Source organism: Symphalangus syndactylus, chromosome 17 (assembly GCF_028878055.3).
Source record: "Symphalangus syndactylus isolate Jambi chromosome 17, NHGRI_mSymSyn1-v2.1_pri, whole genome shotgun sequence".
Classification (NCBI taxonomy): domain Eukaryota; kingdom Metazoa; phylum Chordata; class Mammalia; order Primates; family Hylobatidae; genus Symphalangus; species Symphalangus syndactylus.
This window is the reverse complement of record NC_072439.2, coordinates 95,482,340-95,503,606: the sequence shown is the minus strand read 5'-3', so window position 1 is coordinate 95,503,606 and position 21,267 is coordinate 95,482,340. Positions and strand designations below refer to the sequence as shown.

General features: G+C 41.2%; 1 long non-coding RNA gene across 1 annotated transcript in view; it reads right to left on the bottom strand.

Moving 5' to 3' along the window:
* Positions 1–1,548: 1,548 nt before the first annotated feature.
* Positions 1,549–21,267, bottom strand: part of LOC134733191 (uncharacterized) — a 51,946-nt gene continuing 32,227 nt past the window's right edge. Inside the window, exon 3 of the long non-coding RNA XR_010116717.1 lies at positions 1,549–3,017. This is a non-coding gene — a long non-coding RNA (uncharacterized lncRNA). The remainder of the gene's footprint in view (positions 3,018–21,267) is intronic.

The window sequence follows — 21,267 nt, the reverse complement described above, 5'->3', positions numbered from 1 at the left end:
AAATAATAAACAAAGAACAAAGACAAGAAGACTCCACTCTAAAGTTTGAAATGGGAACAGAAGGTCAGATTTGAGATAGCCGGGGCAACCAGTCATGTGTTTCTTCACAAAACCTCCATCCCTTGTGGGCAAATGGACTTCAAGGCCACCAGGAGACAGAGACAGGGGAGCTATTCAGGGCTGCAAGGCCTGTTACCCTATCCTTGCTCTTGAATGACACCCTCTTCTGCCTCACAAGAGAGCCCTGGGGCCCAGCTTTCCACATGGCCCGGCCCGCCTGTGCCCCTGCCTGCCAAAGCTCTGATCTTCTGCCCAGATTTTCCACACACACTCCCCAGGATGACATCGTGAAGGCAATCCATCTACTGTGACCTTACCGAAAGCCTTGCCCTCTGCTTAGCCAGTGTGATCTTTTCAATTCTCTCTCCAGAGGTCTCTGAAATGGGCTGAGGGGCTGAAGAGGAGGCTAAAGCACCTCCTAAGCTTTGGCTTTTGGGCTGGCAGGAGTTAAAGTCACAGTCAAGGAACTGTAACTTCTCACACTGACCCTGAGGCTTACAGGACAACTAGGAACTCATCAAGGCACGGCTCAAATGCCATCTTCTCCAAGAAGCTACTTCCAATCGCCCAATGCCACCAGCAAAACAGAACACCTCTCTTCCTCCTCTGTGCCCCACTGCCTGTTGAACTCTCACTACAGCACTTGTAAGTCGGCTTTGTATTCCAATTAGATGGCTACTTCTATGACTCTTTCAACAACTTGAGTTCCTCGAGGAACTGGTGGCATTGGGCTCAGAGAAGACTCTCAATAAACATTTAATGATATATTTAATAAAAGAGCAGATGAAGCAAATGTCACATTTCACTTACCTCTTGTACACCTACACAGGGAATGCCTCGATCATGCAACAAATATTTATTGAGTCCTACTATATGCTGGGCATGGTTCTTGGTTACAGAAGAAAATGAGGCAAACAAAAATGCATATCCTCATTGAATGTATGGTTTAGAGGAGAAAAACAGTGTGAAGGGAGAAGACAACTAGGTAAAATAGGTAGACTGATAGATAGCAACAACTGGAAGAGAAACAAGGCACGGAGAAACATAAAGCAGAAAACGAGGCTAGAGCAAGATGAAGTGTGGAGACGATATGGAACCTACTTTTATCTATGGAGGTTGGGGAAATCCTTATAAGAAAGTAACATTTGAGAAAACACTTGAGAGGTGTGAGAGAGGGAGCTATATGGTCATCTGAGAGAGGCGCTGGACAAAGGCCCCAAAGCAGGGACATGCCTCAGGCGCCCGTGTAGCTGGGACACAGCAAATAGTGGCACGAGATGAAGGCAGAGAGATGATGGGGGCACAAGTCATGTAGGGCCTGGTGGGTATTATTAGTAAAATAGAGAGTCACTGGAGAAGTTTAGGAAGAGCAGCACAATTTGAGTTAGGTGTTAGCAGGATCATTCAGGCTGCTGCGTGGAAAACAGACTGCAGCGGGGCAGTGCAGAAAGCGGCGAGACCACTTAGAGGGGCCTGAGATAATCTAGACAAGCACCAACATTGAGTTGAGACGAGCTGACAATTGAATTTGCTGCTGAAATTGAATGTGATATGTAAGAAAAATGGAGGAATTAAGGGAGACAGCAAAGTTTTTGGGCTGGACAGCTAGAAGGAAGGAGTTGTCATGAACTGAGATGAAGAAGACTTCAAGAGAAACAGCTCATTTATCATGTTGGTTTTAAGACACCTATTAAATATTCCAGTAGAGTAGCAGAGTAGACAACTGGGTATCCAAGTGTGAAGACAGAAAGAAGTCCAAGCTGGTATGGTAGGCCCAATAATGACCCCCCAAATATGTTCCCACCCTAACCCCCAGAACCCATGAGTGTTACTTTATTTGGGAAAAGGGACTCTGCAGGTTTGATTAAGTTAAGGACTTTGAGGTTAGCCTGAATGATCCAGATGTGATCACTATGGCTCTTAGAAGGACACAAGAGGAATAAAAGAGGAAAAGATGGTGTGATGATAGAAGCAGGGGTCACAGTTACAATAGCCACAAGCCAAGGAACACTGGCAGCCTCTAGAAGTTAGAAGAGGCAATGAATGGATTCTCCCCAGGTGCCTTCAGAAGAAACCAGCTCTGCTGGCACATTGATTTTTAGCCCCGTAAGACTTCTGATCTCCAGAATTATGAGAGACTAAATCTGTGTTGTTTTAAGCTACTAAATCCACTAAGCCAGTAATTTGTTACAGCAGCAAAAGAAGAATGAAGATATAAACCTAGGGGCATATTCTAATAAGAATAATGATCTCCCTTCACTGGGGCAGTGAAAATTAAAAAAAAAAAAAAGAGAAGAATGAGATCTCCCAGGGACCAGTACAGAGAGAGAAGAGAGGTGAGTGCAGAGGACTGGAGCAGCTGGAGTGATGAGGAGGAAGGCTCACAAGAGACCAAGAAGTGTGAACTGCCCACTAGGAGGAAATCAGGAGAGTGTGGTGCCTGGGAAGCAAAGTGAAAAGAACTTCAAGAAGAGGAAGTGATTTGTTAGGTGAGGTGCCACTGATAGTCAAGACAAATGAGAGGTGAGCACTGACCATGGGATGGAGCCCCTCGATGGCCTTGATGAGAGCGGTTTGGGCAGAGAGGCGGGGGATTGGGGGAAATTCTCATAGCAGGACCCAGAGAGAGTTGGAGAAGTGAAATTTGGTGATGGCCTGAGAAGGCAAATCTCTCAGCCAGATGTGGTGGCTCATGCCTGTAATCCTAGCACTTTGGGAGGCTGAGGCAGGCGGATTGCCTGAGCTCAGGTGTTCGAGATCAGCCTGGGCAACATGGTGAAACCCCTTCTCTACTAAAATACAATAAAAATTAGCCGGGTATGGTGGTGTGTACCTGTAGTCCCAGCTACTCGAGAGGCTGAGGCAGGAGAATTGCTTGAACCCAGGAGGCAGAGGTTGTAGTAAGCCGAGATTGGGCCACTGCAGTCCAGCCTGGGCGACAGACGGATACTCCATCTCTAAAAAAAAAAAAAAAGAAGGCAAATCAAATCTCTCAAGGTGTTTGGTAGTACAGGGAAAATGAGAAATAAGAGGACAATCGAAGGGACACTTGGGATATTGTTTATGGTTTCTATTTAGGCTATTGACAATGATCTAATGGAGAAGGGGAAATTGAGGATGCAAAATAGGGAAAGGACTGGAATAATGTCCTCAGAGGGGCGGGGGCGGATAGGATCCAGTTATTCCAGCGCAGGCTACCTAGACTCTGGGGGCCTCCCCTGCCTCTGGGTTCCTGATCCACATACTCCCTGGGCTGAGGAAGTGTCCCAATCCTGAAGGGATCTTCCAATTTCTTGTGATTCTGCAGCAGCTTGTCTGCAGCCCAGTGAGCTTGCAGGTCAGCAGCGCTTCATCTGGGAGCAGGCGGAGTCCTAGGAAGGCCACTTTGCAGCCACGGCCAGGTGTTCCCTCTGCCCAACTCTGAGAATGCTTGACCAGAGAAGACCCTGAGAATATCCTACAACAACTCCATCACATTATATGGTCTGAGAGTTAGTACAGTTTGAAAAGCCCAACTCTAACTAGGACTGACATTTCAAAATCATGCAAAAACATATTTTTATGGTCATATATGAACAAAAGGGCTTATTCCACTTTCCCCTCAACTTTTAATGACATCAAGTTGTTAATTTCCAGGTTCCTTAATTATACCCAGAATGTTTTCCCTTGCCTTCTGAAGACTCCCTTATGTCAATTCTATCCAGCATTCTTCATTGCCTCCAACCCCACATTAGCAGACATCTCATGAAGATGTGAGACAGCTACTGGATTCCTGTGTAAGAAGAGACAGTGAAGACCCACATGTTCTTTTGTATTTATGATAGTATACACTGTATATTTTCAGTTATGCATATTCAATACCTCTGCGCCAGGTCTTTATTTATTTTTTTTTGAGATGAGTCTCACTCTCGCCCAGGCTGGAGTGCAGTGGTGTGATCTCGGCTCACTGCAAGCTCCGCCTCCCAGATTCACACCATTCTCCTGCCTCAGCCTCCCGAGTAGCTGGGACTACAGGCACCCACCACCACACCAGGCTAATTTTTTGTATTTTTAGTAGAGACGGGGTTTCACCGTGTTAGCCAGGATGGTCTCGATCTCCTGACCTCGTGATCCACCCACCTCGGCCTCCCAAAGTGCTGGGATTACAGGCGTAAGCCACCACACCAAGCCTGCGCCAGGTCTTATTATATAAAAAGTCAGATATATTAGAACAGGAATGGCTGACAATTTTGTGATGGTCACAATTAATGACCAGTTTTATCAGGGATCCATTTGCCATAGCTGAGTCTGCTTATGTTTGTAAGAATCATGCTTAAATAACTTATCTGATTTGAAAGAACTTTATACAGAACTATCCTTGATGGAGTACTTGAATTGGCAACAGTTTATCCCCCTAAACATTGTTTTTAAACTTTATATCCTTGTCTTCAACCTCAACTCTCATCCTAGGATACAAACAATAGTTATGAATAGTTTGTTTCCGTCTTTTTTTTTTGAACTTATAAATTAATCTCCATCAGGAGAGAGAGCTGGCTAGCCTTGCAGCAGATCAGAGGAGAAGCTAGAAGTGGAATCCTGATAGCCTAAACCCCACTGGAGGGGTCTTCTGGGGAAGCTCATGCTCATCTGCTCTGTGGAAGGAAATGGCCTTTGGGATGGCAGCAGCTTTGTAGATTTCTCTAGCATGTCCACATCAACAGACTTTTCAGATTGTTTGTTTTGGATGCACCTGTAGGCTTTCGTACGTGTATTTCTTCAGAAATATGGATCTTTTCTGTTTCTCAGAACACAGAAACAGATGCTACAAATCTATACAGTAGCAGTATACATTTCCTCCAACTGTGCTGCTGGTTTAGAACAACATGTAAGTACAATGGAATGGCAGAGATGCTATCCTTTATCTATTCCAGCCTCTAATTTTATGGATGCTGAAACTAAGAGGCAGAGAAAGAAAGGGCTTCCCCTTGTTGACACAATGGTCAGGAACAGGCTGTGCCCAGGCCTCTAAATTCCTGAGCTAGTGCTCGCTCCTTGCTACCACACTTCACAGTGTAGTCTTTTCTGATTCTAAACAGTCATTGGACTTTTGACCGAGGTGTCATTTCTCTGGAAATTTCAAACTTACTTACGAGTGTGTTGCCAAAACAGAAAGGCATCTTTTCGGACTTTGTCCTGTCATGCTGGATTAGAAAGTGTCATGCTCTTTTTTTAAGGTGATCCAAGACAAAACCCAGCCTGGTATATTGGCAGGGATGGATGGAAAGGTAAAGAGGAGGGAAACAAATAAACAATACAGCCTGAACTAGAAGGTTGAGGTTCTGGAAATTAGTCCTCATGACGTCTTTTACCATTATGTGATCTAGGAGTCATTCTGTCCCATCTTGGTCTCTAGACTAAGCTTCCACACACATAAGATGAGAAGTTTTCACCAAATGGTCCTTAGCGTTCTGTGTCCAGGGCTCCTTCAGTCAAAGTGTACCCTGCCTTGGCTGGGCGCAGTGGCTCACGCCTGTAATCCCAGCACTTTGGAAGGACAAGGTGGGCGGATCACGAGGTCAGGAGATCGAGACCATCTTGGTTAACACGGTGAAACCCTGTCTCTACTAAAATTAGCTGGGCATGGAGGTGGGCGTCTGTGGTCCCAGCTACTCGGCAGGCTGAGGCAGGAGAATGGCGTGAACCCAGGAGGTAGAGCTTGCAGTGAGCCGAGATAGCGCCACTGCACAGAGCGAGACTCCGTCTCTAAAAAAAAAAAAAAAAAAAAAGAGTACCCTGCCTTTGTCCTTGTTTTCATTTGCCACCATAACCAAGAGAAGACAAGATGTCATCTGGGCCACATGTAGAGCCTTTAGTGTCCTGGAGTCATTAAAATCCATGCATGCTGAGCCCTCTCAGAGACAGCAGGAAGTCCTTTCCTAGAATATGCTACTGTTGGGAGGGAAATTATAGGGTACAAATTGGGGAGTCCAAATTTAGTGTGTCACAAAAGCCTGGTTTGACCATAGCTGCCAGATATGGCTTGGTTCTATGTCCCCACCCAAATCTCATCTGGAATTGTAATCCCCATGTTAAGGGAGGGACCTGGTGGGCGAAATCTGATGCTTTAAAAGTGTTTGACAGGCCTGGTGCGGTAGATCGTGCCTGTAATCCCAGCACTTTGGAAGGCCAAGGCAGGCAGATCACGAAGTCAAGAGATCGAGACCATCCTGGCCAACATGGTGAAACCCTGTCTCTACCAAAAACACAAAAAATTATTATTGTTAGCTGGGCGTGGTGGCATGCGCCTGTAGTCCCAGCTACTTGGGAGCCTGAGGCAGGAGAATTGCTTGAACCTGGGAGGCAGATGTTGCAGTGGGCTGAGATTGGGCTACTGCACTCCAGCCTGGTGACAGAGCGAGACTCCATCTCAAAAAAAAAAAAAAAAAAAAGTGTTTGACAGTTCCCGCCTTTCTCTCTTTCTCTCTCTCTTGCCACCTTGTGAAGAAGGTGCTTGGTTCTCCTTCATCTTCCACCATGTTTGTAAGTTTCCTGAGGCCTCCCCATCCATGCAGAACTGTGAGTCAATTAAACCTCTTTTCTTCATAAATTACCCAGTCTCAGGTAGTATCTCTACAGCAATGTGAAAATGGACTAATACACTTCCCCTACAGAACGGGCAGATGCTCTCATGGCCAGTTCTCAGTAACAGCCACATCTTGTGATTGATTCTTTAGTTTCCTATTGAAAGTAGCTCCTCACAGGCATCTCTGGCTAAGAGGCCTTCGTGCCTTGAAGAATAAAAACCATGGGTATTTAGGAGCTAATTTATTTCTCTTTTAAACTTTAAGGCCTTCTGTTTTCCTCTATTTTAGTCGAATACCAAAAGGATCTGCTTATTTGTGGATTCATTCATTTAATCATTCATCCAACAAATTATTCTTAGATCCTCTTATTTATCAGTCACTATGCTAGACTGGGGCTTCACACAAGGTTTTTTGCCCTCACAGAGCTTATAATCTATTGGGAGATGCTAAAAATGAGCAACACATATATGTGTAATTACAAATAATTTTAAGTGCTCTGAAGTAAAAGAAGAGGGAGCTGAACGCAAGAGTAACACATGAGACTAATTTACACTAGGCAGTGACGAAGTGACAACTTATGCTAAGATAGGTTTTTGCAGGTACATTCAGTGCTTATAGGTTTCAGATAGAGCCCAATTTTCTGTTAACCTAGAAAGAGAGATTCAGCAGAAGGTGATGAGTATAGTGGAAAACAGTGGTTCCATGCAGTCCAACACCACATTTATTTCCTGGGTGTAAGAGAGAAAATTAGTAGAATAAGTCTGTCCAATGCTGAACATCTCCCTTTTTGGGAGTTTGCAGTCAGAAAAGATTGTTTAGTAATAAAGCAACCACTTCTCTTTTTTTATAGTACATGTTGGCCAGTTTCTAGTTAATCCCTATAAATTTTCTCAGTTAAATCATTCAGTCAGCAAGGTTGAGTGACACATGACTTCCTTGCTTTAAGCAAAGGGGTCTTGTTAAAGAATATTACAATGGTTTAAGAGAAATTGTATCCTTCCACTCTGCATCATCAGGAAGACTAATCTTGCAAAGAATTAAAAACACATGGGGATTTCTGTGTCTGATCCTGACATAGTAACTGGTACATGACTTGCCTTCACTTTAAACAACTACAAATGGGGACAAAACACATGAGGCAAATGTTTTCAGACACGGAGCTATAGGCAATAGGCGAATGTGATTTGGGAGAGAAGTGAACTATAAGATGTGAGTTCCATGGTCACCCCAGTTTTTTTCCACGGGGAAATTCTCCTGCTGCAATAAAAAGAGCTAAGGAGGCAGAGATTGAAGCTTTGGGATACAGACATGGCTGAAATTTGTGGGGTGGGATATCAGAAAAGAAGAAACTGCACAGAAAAGCAGGCCACTGAAGTCTGCATGGGGATGGACTGTGGGTCTGTGGCTGAGAACTCAGCTGCACATACACAAGGCCTAGCAAAGGTCACATGCTGCAGGGCTGGGAGCTGAACAGAGAAACCAGAAGTCCTGCATTGCTGAGAGACATTGGACTTCTGGCCCAAGCAGAGCATTTTGAAGAGTCAGTTGAGATTCTAAAAAGGTTACACCTTGAGATGAAGAACCATGGCTTATAGTAAGGGCCAGCTCTAAAACTAAGCTCAATACAAAAATAGATCCCTTCATCAATGTGGGGATTAGCGGGGAAAAGGAATAAAAACAATAGACTCCCTCTCAAAAAGAAAAGAAACAACTCTAACTGCACCAAAATTACATTCCAAACACTTAACTGCCTTCAAGAACAAAATCCAATGTCCTTTAAAAGAAGGTGACAAAATCTGGACTCCCTATATTATCCATGTCACAGAACAAACAATAAAAAATTATCAGACATGTGAAGATGTAGGAGAATGTGACCCAGTTAAATTCAAGAAAAAAAAATCAATCAATAGAAACAGACCCTGAGATGATCCAGGTGTTAGAATTAACAGATCAGACTTCAAATGTAAAAGTTATTAACACATTCAGTGATTTAAATAAAAATATAGGAAATCTCAGCAGAGAAATGGAAACAATTAAAAAGAACCAGGCAGAATTACCAAAACCACAAATAATAATGTGTAGAATTAAAAATTCTACTAGATGAGCTTAATAGCAGATTGCAGACTACATGAGAAGGGGATAATGAACTTGAAAATAGGCCATTTGAGATTGTTCAACTTGAAACAGTTTAAAGAGATAAAAAAGATTAAACAGATTCTCCATGATGTGTAGCGAAATACCAGGCAGTCTCACATATATGAAATTAGGATGTCAGAGGGGAAGAAGTGAGAAATGGAACAGCGAAAAATATTTAAAGAAGTGATGGCTGGAAAATTTCCCAGAGTTAGTGAAAACCGTTAAAATACCAATCAAAAGTGCTCAGTAAACATGTTGAATCACAAATACACATGGTATACACATAAATACACATAGATCTACATTCAGGCATGGGATGGTCAAACTTGAAAATGAACAATACAGAGAAAAAATTTAAAAGTAGCTAGAGGACAAAAGCACATTACATACAAGGGAAACAATGATATGAATGACAGCTGAACTCTTTAGAAAAAACGAAGGCCAGAAATCAATAAAATGGATTTTAAAGTACAGAAGGAAAACAACAATGAGAAAATAATGCCCCCTCAGCTCTGAAGTCTACATCTAGCAAAAATATCAAAACTAAAGGAAAAATAACAACATTCACTAAACAAAAGTTGAGCAAACTTATAAGCAGAAATGTGCTACAAAAAATATTAAAGAAAGCACTTCATGCAGGAGGATACAAGTAAAAGATAGAAACTCAGATCTAAGCAAAGAAATTTAAAATGTCATAAATAATAATTATGTAAATAAATATAAAGGGATTTATTTACTTTTGTTTAATTTACTTAAAAGATCATTGGCTGTTGAAGCAATATTGTGGAGTTTATAATATTTAACAAAATAGAATGTATATCAACTAAGTGCAAAGAGTGGGAGAAGAAAAATGCAGGTGTATTGCTAGAAAGTTTTTACATAATACATAATGTAGTAAAATATAAGTTGAAAGTAGACTGTGAAAAATTAAACATATTTATTGTAAACCCTAGAGAAATTACTAAAAAATAGAACAAATATGTACAGTGAATTTGAAATCCAATAGGGCAGTCATTAAATCTTAAAGTTCCAAAATGATCTCCTTTGACTTCATGTCTCACAACCAAGTCATGCTGATGCAAGAAGGAGACTCCCATGGCCTTGAGCAGCTCTGCCCCTGTGGCTTTGCAGGATACAGACCCCTCGTGACTGCTTTCATGGGCTGGCATTGAGTCCAGCTTTTCCAAGCACATGGTGCAAGCTGTTGGTGGATCTACAATTCTGGGGTCTGGAGGACAGTGGCCCTCTTCTCACAGCTCCACTAGGCAGTGTCCCAGTGGGGACTCTGTGTCAGAGCTCCAACCCCACTTTCCCTTCCACACTGCCCTAGCAGAGGTTCTCCATGAGGGCCCCTGCAGCAGACATCTGCCTGGACGTTCTCTGAAATCAAGCAGAGGTTCCCAAACCTCAATTCTTGACTTCTGTGCACCCACAGGCTCAACACCATATGGAAGCCACCAAGACTCGGGGCTTGCATACTCTGAAGCAAGGGCCTGAGCTGTGCCTTGGCCCCTTTTAGCCATAGGTGGGGCTGAAGCAGCTGGGACACAGGGCAGCAAGTCCCTAGGCTGCACACAGCAGTGGTGTCCTGGGCCAGGCCCACAAAACCATTTTTCCCTCTTAGGCCTCTGAGCCTGTGATGGGAGGGGCTGCCATGAAGTTATCTGACATGCCCTGGAGACATTTTCCCCATTGTCTTGGTGATTAACATAAAGCTGCTCATTACTTGTGGCAAATTTCTGCAGCCAGCTTGAATTTCTCCCCAGAAAATGGATTTTCTTTTCTACCTTATCATCAGGCTGCAAATTTTCCAAACTTTTATGCTCTGCTTCCTATTGAACATTTTGTTGTTTAGATATTTCTTCCGCCAGATGCCCCAAATCATGTCTCTCAAGTTCAAAGTTCCACAGATCTCTAGGGCAGGGGCAAAATACTGCCAGTCTCTTTGCTAAAGCACAGCAAGAGTCACCTTTGCTCCAGTTCCCAAGAAGTTCCTCATCTCCACCTGAGACCAGCTTAGCCTGGACTTCAGTGTCCAGATCACTATCAGCATTTTGGTCAAAGCCATTTAACAAGTCTCTAGGAAGTTCCAAATTTTCCCACATTTTCCTCTCTTCTTCTGAGTCCTCCAAACTGTTCCAACCTCTGCCTGTTACCCAGTTCTAAAGTCACTTCCACATTTTGGGGTATCCTTATAGCAGCGCCCCACTACTTTGGCACCAATTCACTGTAATTAGTCCATTCTCATGCTGCTATGAAGAAATATCTGGGACTGGGTAATTTGTAAAGAAAAGAGGTTTAATTGACTCACAGTTCTGCATGAATGGGGAAGGCTCAGGATACTTACAGTCATGGCAGAAGACACCTCTTCACAGGGCAGCAGGAGAGAATAAGTGCCAGCAAGGGAAATGCCAGAAACTTATAAAATCATCAGATCTCACGAGAACTCACTCACTATCATGAGAACAGCATGGGGGAAACTGGCCCCATGATCCAATTACTTCCCACCAGGTTCCTCCCACAACATATGGGGATTATGGGGATTACAATGCAAGATGAGATTTGGGTGGGGACACAGCCAAACCACATCAATGAGTAATAAAAAGCAGATTTACTCTTACAGCAAAAACAACTGAAAAATAGACAAAATATATTAAACGATAGCACTCAAGGCATTGGACATTAAACAGTGAAGGACAGACAGAAGACTAGAAACAAATGAGATGAGCCCTACCATTGCCCCCAGCTAACTACCTGGAGAAGATTTCTAAGCCAGGGCACAAAGAAGGAGAACCTAGATAGAGCCCAGTGGTCTCTCATGAGTTGAGAAGATGGAGCTGAGAGTTAAATGCGGACAAGACAGCTAGAGGTCATGGGGCAGAACACTTGAGAGCAGAGAATTACACAAAGAGAGAACTCTGAAGAGTCTCAGAGAGTTCTCCATAAATCTTTAGCTGAATACTGGTCAGTGCATGTATGTGAGAAAAACAACACAAAGGAATTACTGAAACAGAGCTCAGGGCTCACATAGAGTTAGGAATAGTGCCTGTTCCCAAACTCTAGGATGAAAAGCCTCATAGTTATGAATCTATCAGGTAGAGTACAAAGAAGGGTTATCTGTAAGGGTAAATCTGGTTTTTCTTATGCATCTTGATCAGAAGTGAAAGAATATTTATAGGGGTACAAAAATATCCAGCATCCAACAAGCTAAAACTCAAAATGTCTGGCACTCAATAAAAAAGTATTAATAGTAGGCATGCAAGGTGTGAAAAAAAAACAAGTCACAATAAGGTGAAAAAATTGATCAACTAAAACTGACCTAGGGCCTGGCATGGTGGCTTACATGTGTGATCCAAGCACTTTGTTTGGGACACTGAAGCAGGAGGATCACTTGAGCCCAGGAGTTCAAGACCAGCCTAGGCAACATAGAGACTTCATCTCTACTTAAAATAATAATAATAACAACAATAACCAAAAAAACTAGCTAGGCATGGTGATCTGTGCTTGTAGTCTCCTAGCTACTTGGAAGACTAAGGTGGGAGGATCGCTGGAGCTCAGGAATTCAAGGTTGCAGCGAGCTATGATCATGCCACTCCATTCTAACCTGGGCAACACAGTGAGATCCTGTCTCTCAAAAATAAAAACAAACAAACAAACAAAAAACAGACCCAGAAATGATGCAATATTAGTAGTAAACAAAAACACTAACAGAGTTATTATGACTTAATTTCATATTTTCAAGAAACTAGACGAAAAACTGAACATGTTAGAGACATGGACAATCGTGTATAAATGTGTGTGTGTATACACACACACATATAAATAATTTGGGTCTATATAGTTATAAACCCAAATTGAACTTTATAGACCCAAATTGAACTTCAAAAGATGAAAACTACATTATCTGAGATAAAATTCAGTGGATATGATTAATGGTAGATTAAACATTGCATAAGATAAAGTTGGTGAGCTTGAAGTCATAGCAATAAAAACTAACCAAAATAAAACACACGGAAAAAAAAAATGGGGCAGGAGAGAGAAAGAAGCATCACTGAACTGTAGGACAACTTAAAACAGCCAAATCATGGCCGGGCACGGTGGCTCACGCCTGTAATCCCAGCATTTTGGGAGGCCGAGGTGGGCGGATCACAAGGTCAGGAGATCGAGACCATCCTGGCTAACACGGTGAAACCCCGTCCCTGCTAAATATACAAAAAAAATTAGCCACGTGTGGTGGCAGGTACCTGTAGTCCCAGCTACTCAGGAGGCTGAGGCAGGAGAATGGCGTGAACCCAGGAGGCGGAGCTTGCAGTGAGCTGAGATCGCGCTACTGCACTCCAGCCTGGGCAACAGAGTGAGACTCCGTCTCAAAAAAACGAAAAAACAAAACAAAACAAAAAACAAAACCAGTCAAATCAAATGTATAGATTAGAGTCTCAGGGGTAGGGCAGTGACTGAAAACATATTTTTAAAAATATCTGCTGAAACATTTTCAAATTTGATAAAAACTATAAGCCCATAGCCATGAAGCTCAATCAGAAACATGTAACATGCACAAGAAACATCAAGAAAACCACACCAAAGACCATGGTAATTAAATTAGTTAAAACTAGTGAAAATGAGAAAATTTGAAAAGTAACAATAAAAAAGAGACACATTACATGTAGAAGAACAACAATAAGACGACAACATATTTCTTGGCTGGGTGTGGTGGCTCACACCTGTTATCCCAGAATTTTTGGAGGCAGAGGCAGGTGGATTGCTTGACCCCAGCAGTTTGAGACCACTCTGGCCAACATGGCAAAACCCAACCTCTACAAAAAAAAAAAAAAAAAAAAAAAAAAAAAAACAAAAATTAGCCAGGCTTGATGGCACATGCCTGTAGTCCCAGCTACTCGGGAGGCTGAGGTGGGAGGATCACTTGAGCCTAGGAGGCCAAGGCTGCAGTGAGCCCTGATCATGTCACTGCATTGTAGCCTGGATGACAGAGCGAGACGCTGTCTTTAAAAAAAAAAAAAAAAGGATCGGGTGCACTGGCTCATGCTTGTAATCCCAGCACTTTGACAAGCTGAGGTGAGTGGATCACTAGGTCCGGAGATCGAGAGATTGAGACCATCCTGGCTAATGCGGTGAAACCCTGTCTGTACTAAAAATACAAAAAATTAGCCAGGCGTGGTGGCAGGCGCCTGTAGTCCCAGCTACTCTGGAGGCTGAGGCAGGAGAATCGCTTGAACCCAGGAGGTAAAGGTTGCAGTGAGCCGAGATCGTGCCACTGCACTCCAGCCTGGGTGACAGAGTGAGACTCCATCTGAAAAAAAAAAAAAAAAAAGAAGAAGAAGAAGACGAGGAAGAAAACAGATTTCTTGTTAGAATTAACGCAACTAGAAGACAATGGAGCAATATCTTTAAAGTACTAGAAAAAAAAGTCAATTTCAAAAGTTTTAACCAGAAAATAATTTTTTTTTTAATTGAGGTGGAATAAAAATGTTTTCAGATGAAGAAAAGGTTAGGCAGGAATAAAAGAAGTCAATCAAACAAAAGGAAACTGATACTAGATGAAAATATGGATCTACATAAAGTAAGAAAGAGCTCCAAAAATACTAACTACATGGGTAAATATAAAGACTTTTAAAATTTTTTTTGAATTTCCTTAAAATAATTGTTTAAAGTAAAAATAATAACAGTATACTGTGGTGCTTATTATATATATAGAAATATAATGTGTAACAACAACAGCACAAATGCAGAAAGAGAAGAAATGGAAATATACTTAAGGTTCTTATACATGACGTGATGTATCACTTAAAGGTACACTGTGGTAAGGTAAAGATATATAATATAGACCCTAAAGCAACCAATAAAGTAACAAGAGAAAAGGATGTAGTTAATAAGTCTACAAAGGAGATTAGTACAAATCATACAAAATACTAAATCCAAAAAGGAGACAGGAGAAGAAATAAAAGGAAACAAATGACTGATGGAAAAAAATGGAAAATAAATAAGATGTTAGATTTAATTCCAACATTGCCAATAATTAAATGTAGATGCCACACACCCTAATTAACAAGCAGAGATTTTCAGATTGGATAAAAAAAGGAAAAACCAACTGTATGTTGCCTATAAGAAACCTACCTTAAATATATAGATACAAATGGCTAAAAATAAAACAAATTTAACAAAACATGTTAAAGTAAACAACAATTAAAAAGCTGATGTGCTATGTTAATCTCAATCAAAGTAGGTTTTAGAGAAAAGGCAATTGACAAGAATGAAAAAAGTCATTCTATACGATAAAAAAGTCATTTCATCAAGAGGGCACAATAGTCCTAAACATTTATGCATCTAATAACAGAGTATTATAAAAACTGATCAAATTGCAAGGAAAGGAACATAATTGTACTCAGAGATTTTAATATTTCTCTCAATAAATGATAGAACAAGTAAACAGAAAATAAGAATATAAAAGGCTTAAAAAACACTATTCACCAATTATTGTATTGATATTTAATAGAACACTCCACCTAACAACAGCAGAATACATATTCTTTTCATGAGACACAGAAAATGTAAGCAAGATAGTCATTATTCAGTATCATTTGAAAAGTTTTTATAAATGTTAAAAGATTCAGGTCATACAAGTATATTATATGTCCACAATGGAATTAAATTAGAAATCAATAAAAGAAATATATATGAAAAATAACCAAATATATAGAAACTAATACTTGAGTCAGAGAAGAAATTAATAGGAAAATTTAAAAGTATTTTTAACTAAATAAAAGTTAAAATATAATATATTAAAAATTTATGGACAGCAACTAAATCAGTATTTAGACTGAGTTTTTAGTGCAAAATGACAATATTTGGAAAAAATGAAAGTTCTAAATGAATGGCCTCCACTACTGCCTTTGAAATCAGAAAAGGGAAAGCAAACAAACCCAGAACATGCAGAAGGAAGGGAATAATAAAGATCAGAGGAGATATCAATGAAATATAACTTAAAAATAGAGAAAAACCAATAAACCCACATACTGATTCTTGGACAAGATCAATAAAATTGATAAATTACTAGCCAAACTGATAAGAGGTTTCTTAAAAAGCAATGAAACAAACTATCTATATCAGGAAATAGAAAAGTGATATCACTTCTGATTTGGTTTGGATCTGTGTCCCCTCTCAAATCTCATGTTGAATTGTAATCCCCAGTGCTGGAGGTGGGGCTTGGTGAGCGGGGATTGGATCATAGATGTGGTTTCTCATGGTTTAACACCATCCCCCTTGGTGTTGTCTTAGAGATAGTGAGTGCTTGTGATATCTAGTTGTTTAAAAGTGTGTGACACCTCCACCCCACCGCCCCCTTTCTCCCTGAGGCCTCCCCTGAAGCAGCCACCATGCTTCCTATACAGGCTGTGAGCCAATTATAAAAAACTTTATGCCAATAGATTATGAAAAACTTTATGCCAATAGATTTAACACCTTAGATGAAAGGCACAAATTCCATGAAAGAGACAAGGAAAAAAGCTCACTACCAAAGCTCACTCAAGAAGAAATAGATAACCTGAATAGCCCTATATCTATTAAGAAAATCAAATTTGTGGTTAAAGCCCTTCCCACAAAAACAAACAAATAAAACAACAAAAAAACTCCTCCAGCTTCAGACAGCTTCACTGAAGAATTCTACCAAACATTAAAGGAAAAAATAATGCTAATCTTCTACAAACTCTTTCAAAAAATAGAGGAGGAGCAAGAATTACTTCCCAACTCACTTTACGTGGTCAAGTGAGTTGGGATGCCAAAAGTGACAAGGACATTACAGAAAAGAAAATTACCAAGCTTTCTCAAGAAATTAAATACAAAAATCTTTAACAAAGTAATAGAAAATATGTTACAATTTTAAAAGGAAAAGAAGAAAAATCATATGACTATCTCAATAGCTGCAGAAAAAGCATTTGATAAATTGAATATCCATTTATGGGGGACAAATAAAATAAGCAAACAAGAAAAAGAATGAAAACTCCTCTGCCAACCTAGCATTGGGCATCTATGTAAAACTTAAGGTTAACATCTTATGTATCTTATGTAATGGTAAAAATTCAAATGCTTTACATCTTAATATTGGGAACAAGGTTGGGATGACCGCTCTTACCTCTTCTACTCAGAATTGTATTAGATATCCTATCCAGTTCATTAAAAAAGAAAAATAAAGCTATGAAGTTGTGGAAAAGAAGGAGTAAAATTGACATTATTTTTAGACAATATGATTGTTTATATAGAAAACCATAAGGAATAGTTTTAAAATGGCTACTAGATCTAATAAGTGTATTAAGTATATTTAGCAAGGTTGTAGGTCAATATACGAAGTTAATTGTATATCTGTATTCCAGTAGCAAGCAATTGGAAATGAAATATTGAAGATAATTCCATTAATAATGGGATAAAATATAAAACACTCAGGAAAAAATAACAAAAGACATTTATAACTTCTACATTAAAAATCTAAAGCATTGCTGAGAGAAATCAAAGATGACTGAAAACAAATGGAGACTTTTTACCATATTCATGCACTAGAAGACAATATTGTTACAATATCAACTCCACAAAATTGATTTCTAGACCCAGCGCTATTTCAATAAAATTCCCAATAAGGATTTTTGTAGGTATTGAAAAGGTGATTCTAAAGTTTATATGAAAATTCAAAGAACCTACATTATTTAAAACAATCTTTTAAAAGAAAACAAATAGGGAGGACTTATACTGTTTGATTTTAAGACTTACTATGAAATTACTTGATGACTATAAAATATTTTACTAAGTTTATTAGATAGGCAAAATTACCTGAGCAGGAGAACAGAATAGAATCTAGAAGCATCTGGCATGTATAACCAAAGTTTGACAAAGGCACCAAAGCGAATCAATGGCAAAAGAAAAGTCTTTTCAATAAATAGTGCTGGAATAACTACACAACCATCTAGAAAAAAATGAATGACAACTCCTACCTCACACAATCCACAAAAACTAATTTGAGATGAATCCTAGATCTCAAACTAAACGCCAAAACTATGAAACATCTCCAAAAAAAAGCAGAATATTTTTGGCATTTTGGTGTAAGCAGAGATTTCTTAAACAGGACACTGAAGCACTAATTATGAAATTTAAAAATTAATGAATTGAACTTTACGAAAATTAAAATTTTGGGCTCATACAATTTTAAAAACATGAAAACCAAGCCATAGTTTGTTAAGATGCTCCACTAAGAACTTGTGTCCAGAACACATAAAGAACGCCTACAATTCAGCATTAAAAAGAAAAAAAAAATTATTTTGAATCACAAAAGAAGAACATATCAATGGCCAACAAGCACATGAAAGTATGTTCAACCTCCTTAATCAGCAGAGAAATGATCTCATAGTGATTGAAGTTCTATGAGATTTTGAATGAGCAATTAAATGGCACACGATGGACGAAATGACAGCAGTGACATACCAAGTGGAGAGGCTTGGTGAGAGCAGTTGCCCCGCGGTACAGGCGACAAGGAGGTAGATTGTCTGTAGCAAATTTTAAAACAATAATAAAATCGAATAAAAGTGGTCTGCTTTTTATCATTACCAAGTGACGGCAATTCTTAATAGTGTCAGTGATAAATTAATTGCCCATAGACCCCCACATCCCTCCCACTCGCCCTTGTGCTATATCTAATGTGAGTCTCATTTTCTCCCTCAACATATTCCCTCACTAAAGCCTTCCAGAAATATGCATTTTTAATGGTTGCATGATACTCCCTATTTTGTTAACAGATCCCTTATTACTGAACACTAATGCTGTTCTCAATTTTTCAATGTTATAAACGACATTAGGACAATATCTCTGTGTATAATCCTTGACAGTTTTTCAGGATTTTTCCATGAGAGAGAAATGTCTCCTCTTGATTTTCGATCTTGGAGGAAAATCTTGGACAGTGAACTAGCTGAAAATGTGTAGACGAGAATGTACCTGAGAGGAGGTCAGTAGAACCTGAGATACAGGCTGAGAGTGGCAAGGAGAGCAGGGGCAGGGGAGCAGCCTGGGAGGGCTTCGGGAGAAAGAGGAGCATGTGCAGAGTGGGCCCAGGTGAGAGCAGAGAAAAACACAGTGCCAGGCCGGGCCCAGAACAGAGGTTAGGGGTACAGGAAAGCCGCCATGTTCCTTGTGGCTGGGCAGATTTGATGTCTCTGTGCCTCAGTTTCCTCATCTTTAAAATGAGCTTAGAAATAGTACTTAACTCTGTGGCACATTTTTTTTTTCCTTTTTGGAGAGAGGGCATCACTCTGTCACCCAGGCAAGAGTGTAGGGGCGTGAACATAGCTCACTGTAGCCTTGAATTCCTAGGCTCAAGCCATCTTCCCACCTCAGCCTCCCAAGCAGCTGAGACTACAAGTGTGCACCACCACGCCTAGCTAATTTGTATATTTTTTGTAGAGACAGGGTCTCGCTATGTTGTCCAGGCTGGTCTTGAACTTCTGAGTTCAAGCAATCCTCCCGCCTTTGCCTTCCAAAGTGTTGGGATTACAGGTGTGAGCCACTGTGCCCAGCTTATGTAGATGAATACCTGTAAGCACCTAGAAAATTACCTGGCAATACATGTTTGGTAAATAAAAGTGAATGATGGCCAGGCACAGTGGCTCACACTTGTAATCCCAGCACTTTGGGAGGCTGAGGCAGGTAGCTCACTTGAGGCCAGGAGTTTGAGACCACCCTGGCCAACATGGTGAAACCCCATCTCTACTAAAAATACAAAAATTAGCCAGGCATGGTGGCATACACCTGCAGTCCCAGCTACTCAGGAGGCTGCGGCAAGAGAATCACTTGAATCCGGGAGGCGGAGGTTGTAGTGAACCAAAATCATGCCACTGCACTTTAGCCTGGGTGACAGAGCGAGACTCTATCTCAAAAAAGTGAATGAGGCTTCTGGGTGGAGCCTAAGACAGACAGCACCAAAGTAGGAAATTCTTGCTTAAGAGCACACAAAATGGAGGCTCGTTTCGCCTCATGAGGGAAAGTGAGTGGCAATGTTGCCTGAAGCCAGCCTTCAAACAGGGCAAATGCTGGGGGTCTGATTGGGAAGCCAGCTGCCCTTTATTTCCCTCTGGCCAGCATCTGAAATCAGCTGTGAGAAAGAAACGCAGTACACTAGGAGATAGAAGCAGGCCGCCTTCCTCTTCCATCGGCTCTTCCGGGGCACCAGCCACCGCTTATTAAGCAGTTTCTGTCATTAAGCATCTCCCTGGGGGAGCTGGAGAGCCACAGGACAGTGTAGATAATGAAGATCTATTGCATAAGCAGAAGAAGTTCAATGGAAAATGCCTCCTTCTGTGCTCCCTGGCTGCCCTCACTCGAGCCCTGTCTCCTTTTTATTAGCAGCGTGAGAAGATTCAACATTGTTTTTATTTTCTCACTCCTTGTGGGGAAAGACATTGATCCAGGCTTAAGAAGTCTTTCTGCGTCTGTTTCTTTAAGCTAAGAATTGGGTTTCACTCTGGGCTAACTGTTCCTTTAGGTACAAGCTGAATGGCTCCCATCGCCAAGGTGAGCCGCAGACAAATTTCTGACACAGCTCACATCCTTTTTGGGGCCCCTAAAGTCAAGGTTAGTGCCTGCTCTCAAGCCCTTCAGGCCAAGGAGAACTGCCCTCAGAAATAAGATGTCTTGAATGGGAACAAAGAGCTCTATCATACCCTTGGCTTCTTCATGTTTAAAATGCAGAGCAAAGGAGTACATGAGGTCAAGAGCCTTCTAGTCTGAACCTTCTGTGAAGTGGAAGGACACTAACGGGCCAGACAGCATCTAGATGCAAGATGGGATCAGGCCTGGGTGAGGTCAGGAGGGGAGACACGGAGAGGAACAAGTTACCTAGCCCTCAGCCAGCAGAGTCCTGGGCCAGCCTCACAGCGACGGGAGGTGATTTTGTCACGTTCACTGACCTCTGACTCTTTCCTCAAGGAAGGGTTTGTGTCATGAGTGAACAGAGACAGGTGAAAAGCCCCTCTACTTTCTAGCACACAGTCCGGCAAGCCTCTGTAGGGCGGAGTTGGGAGCCCTGCATTTCCCTCTCTTTGGCCTCCTGCCTGCCTGTCTGCCCTGGACCTTGCTTACCAGCTTATCCAAGCTGCATGGAGGTTCAGGGGTGCCATCTGGGTCTCCTCAGCCCAAATATGGGACTTTCAAAATCTCTCCGCAACACAAACACACCCTGCTGTGTTGATTCCATTCCTGTACTCTCCACTCCGTCTCTTCCCATCCACCTCCATATTTGCTCTTAGAACCAGAGCCTGTGACCACGTGAGATACTGCATTGCAGTCACCTGGAGTTTGCTTTATAGGAAAAGTAAACGCCCCCTCCCCTCTTCCTCCTAGTCTCTTTGGTTTAGAAGGATGATGTTATCTGAATAACAGCCTAAAGTAAATGATTAGGAAAAGTGCCCTTCTCTTGAACCCTGTGGACACCATCTAGCTCTGAGACAGAGATTCAGTT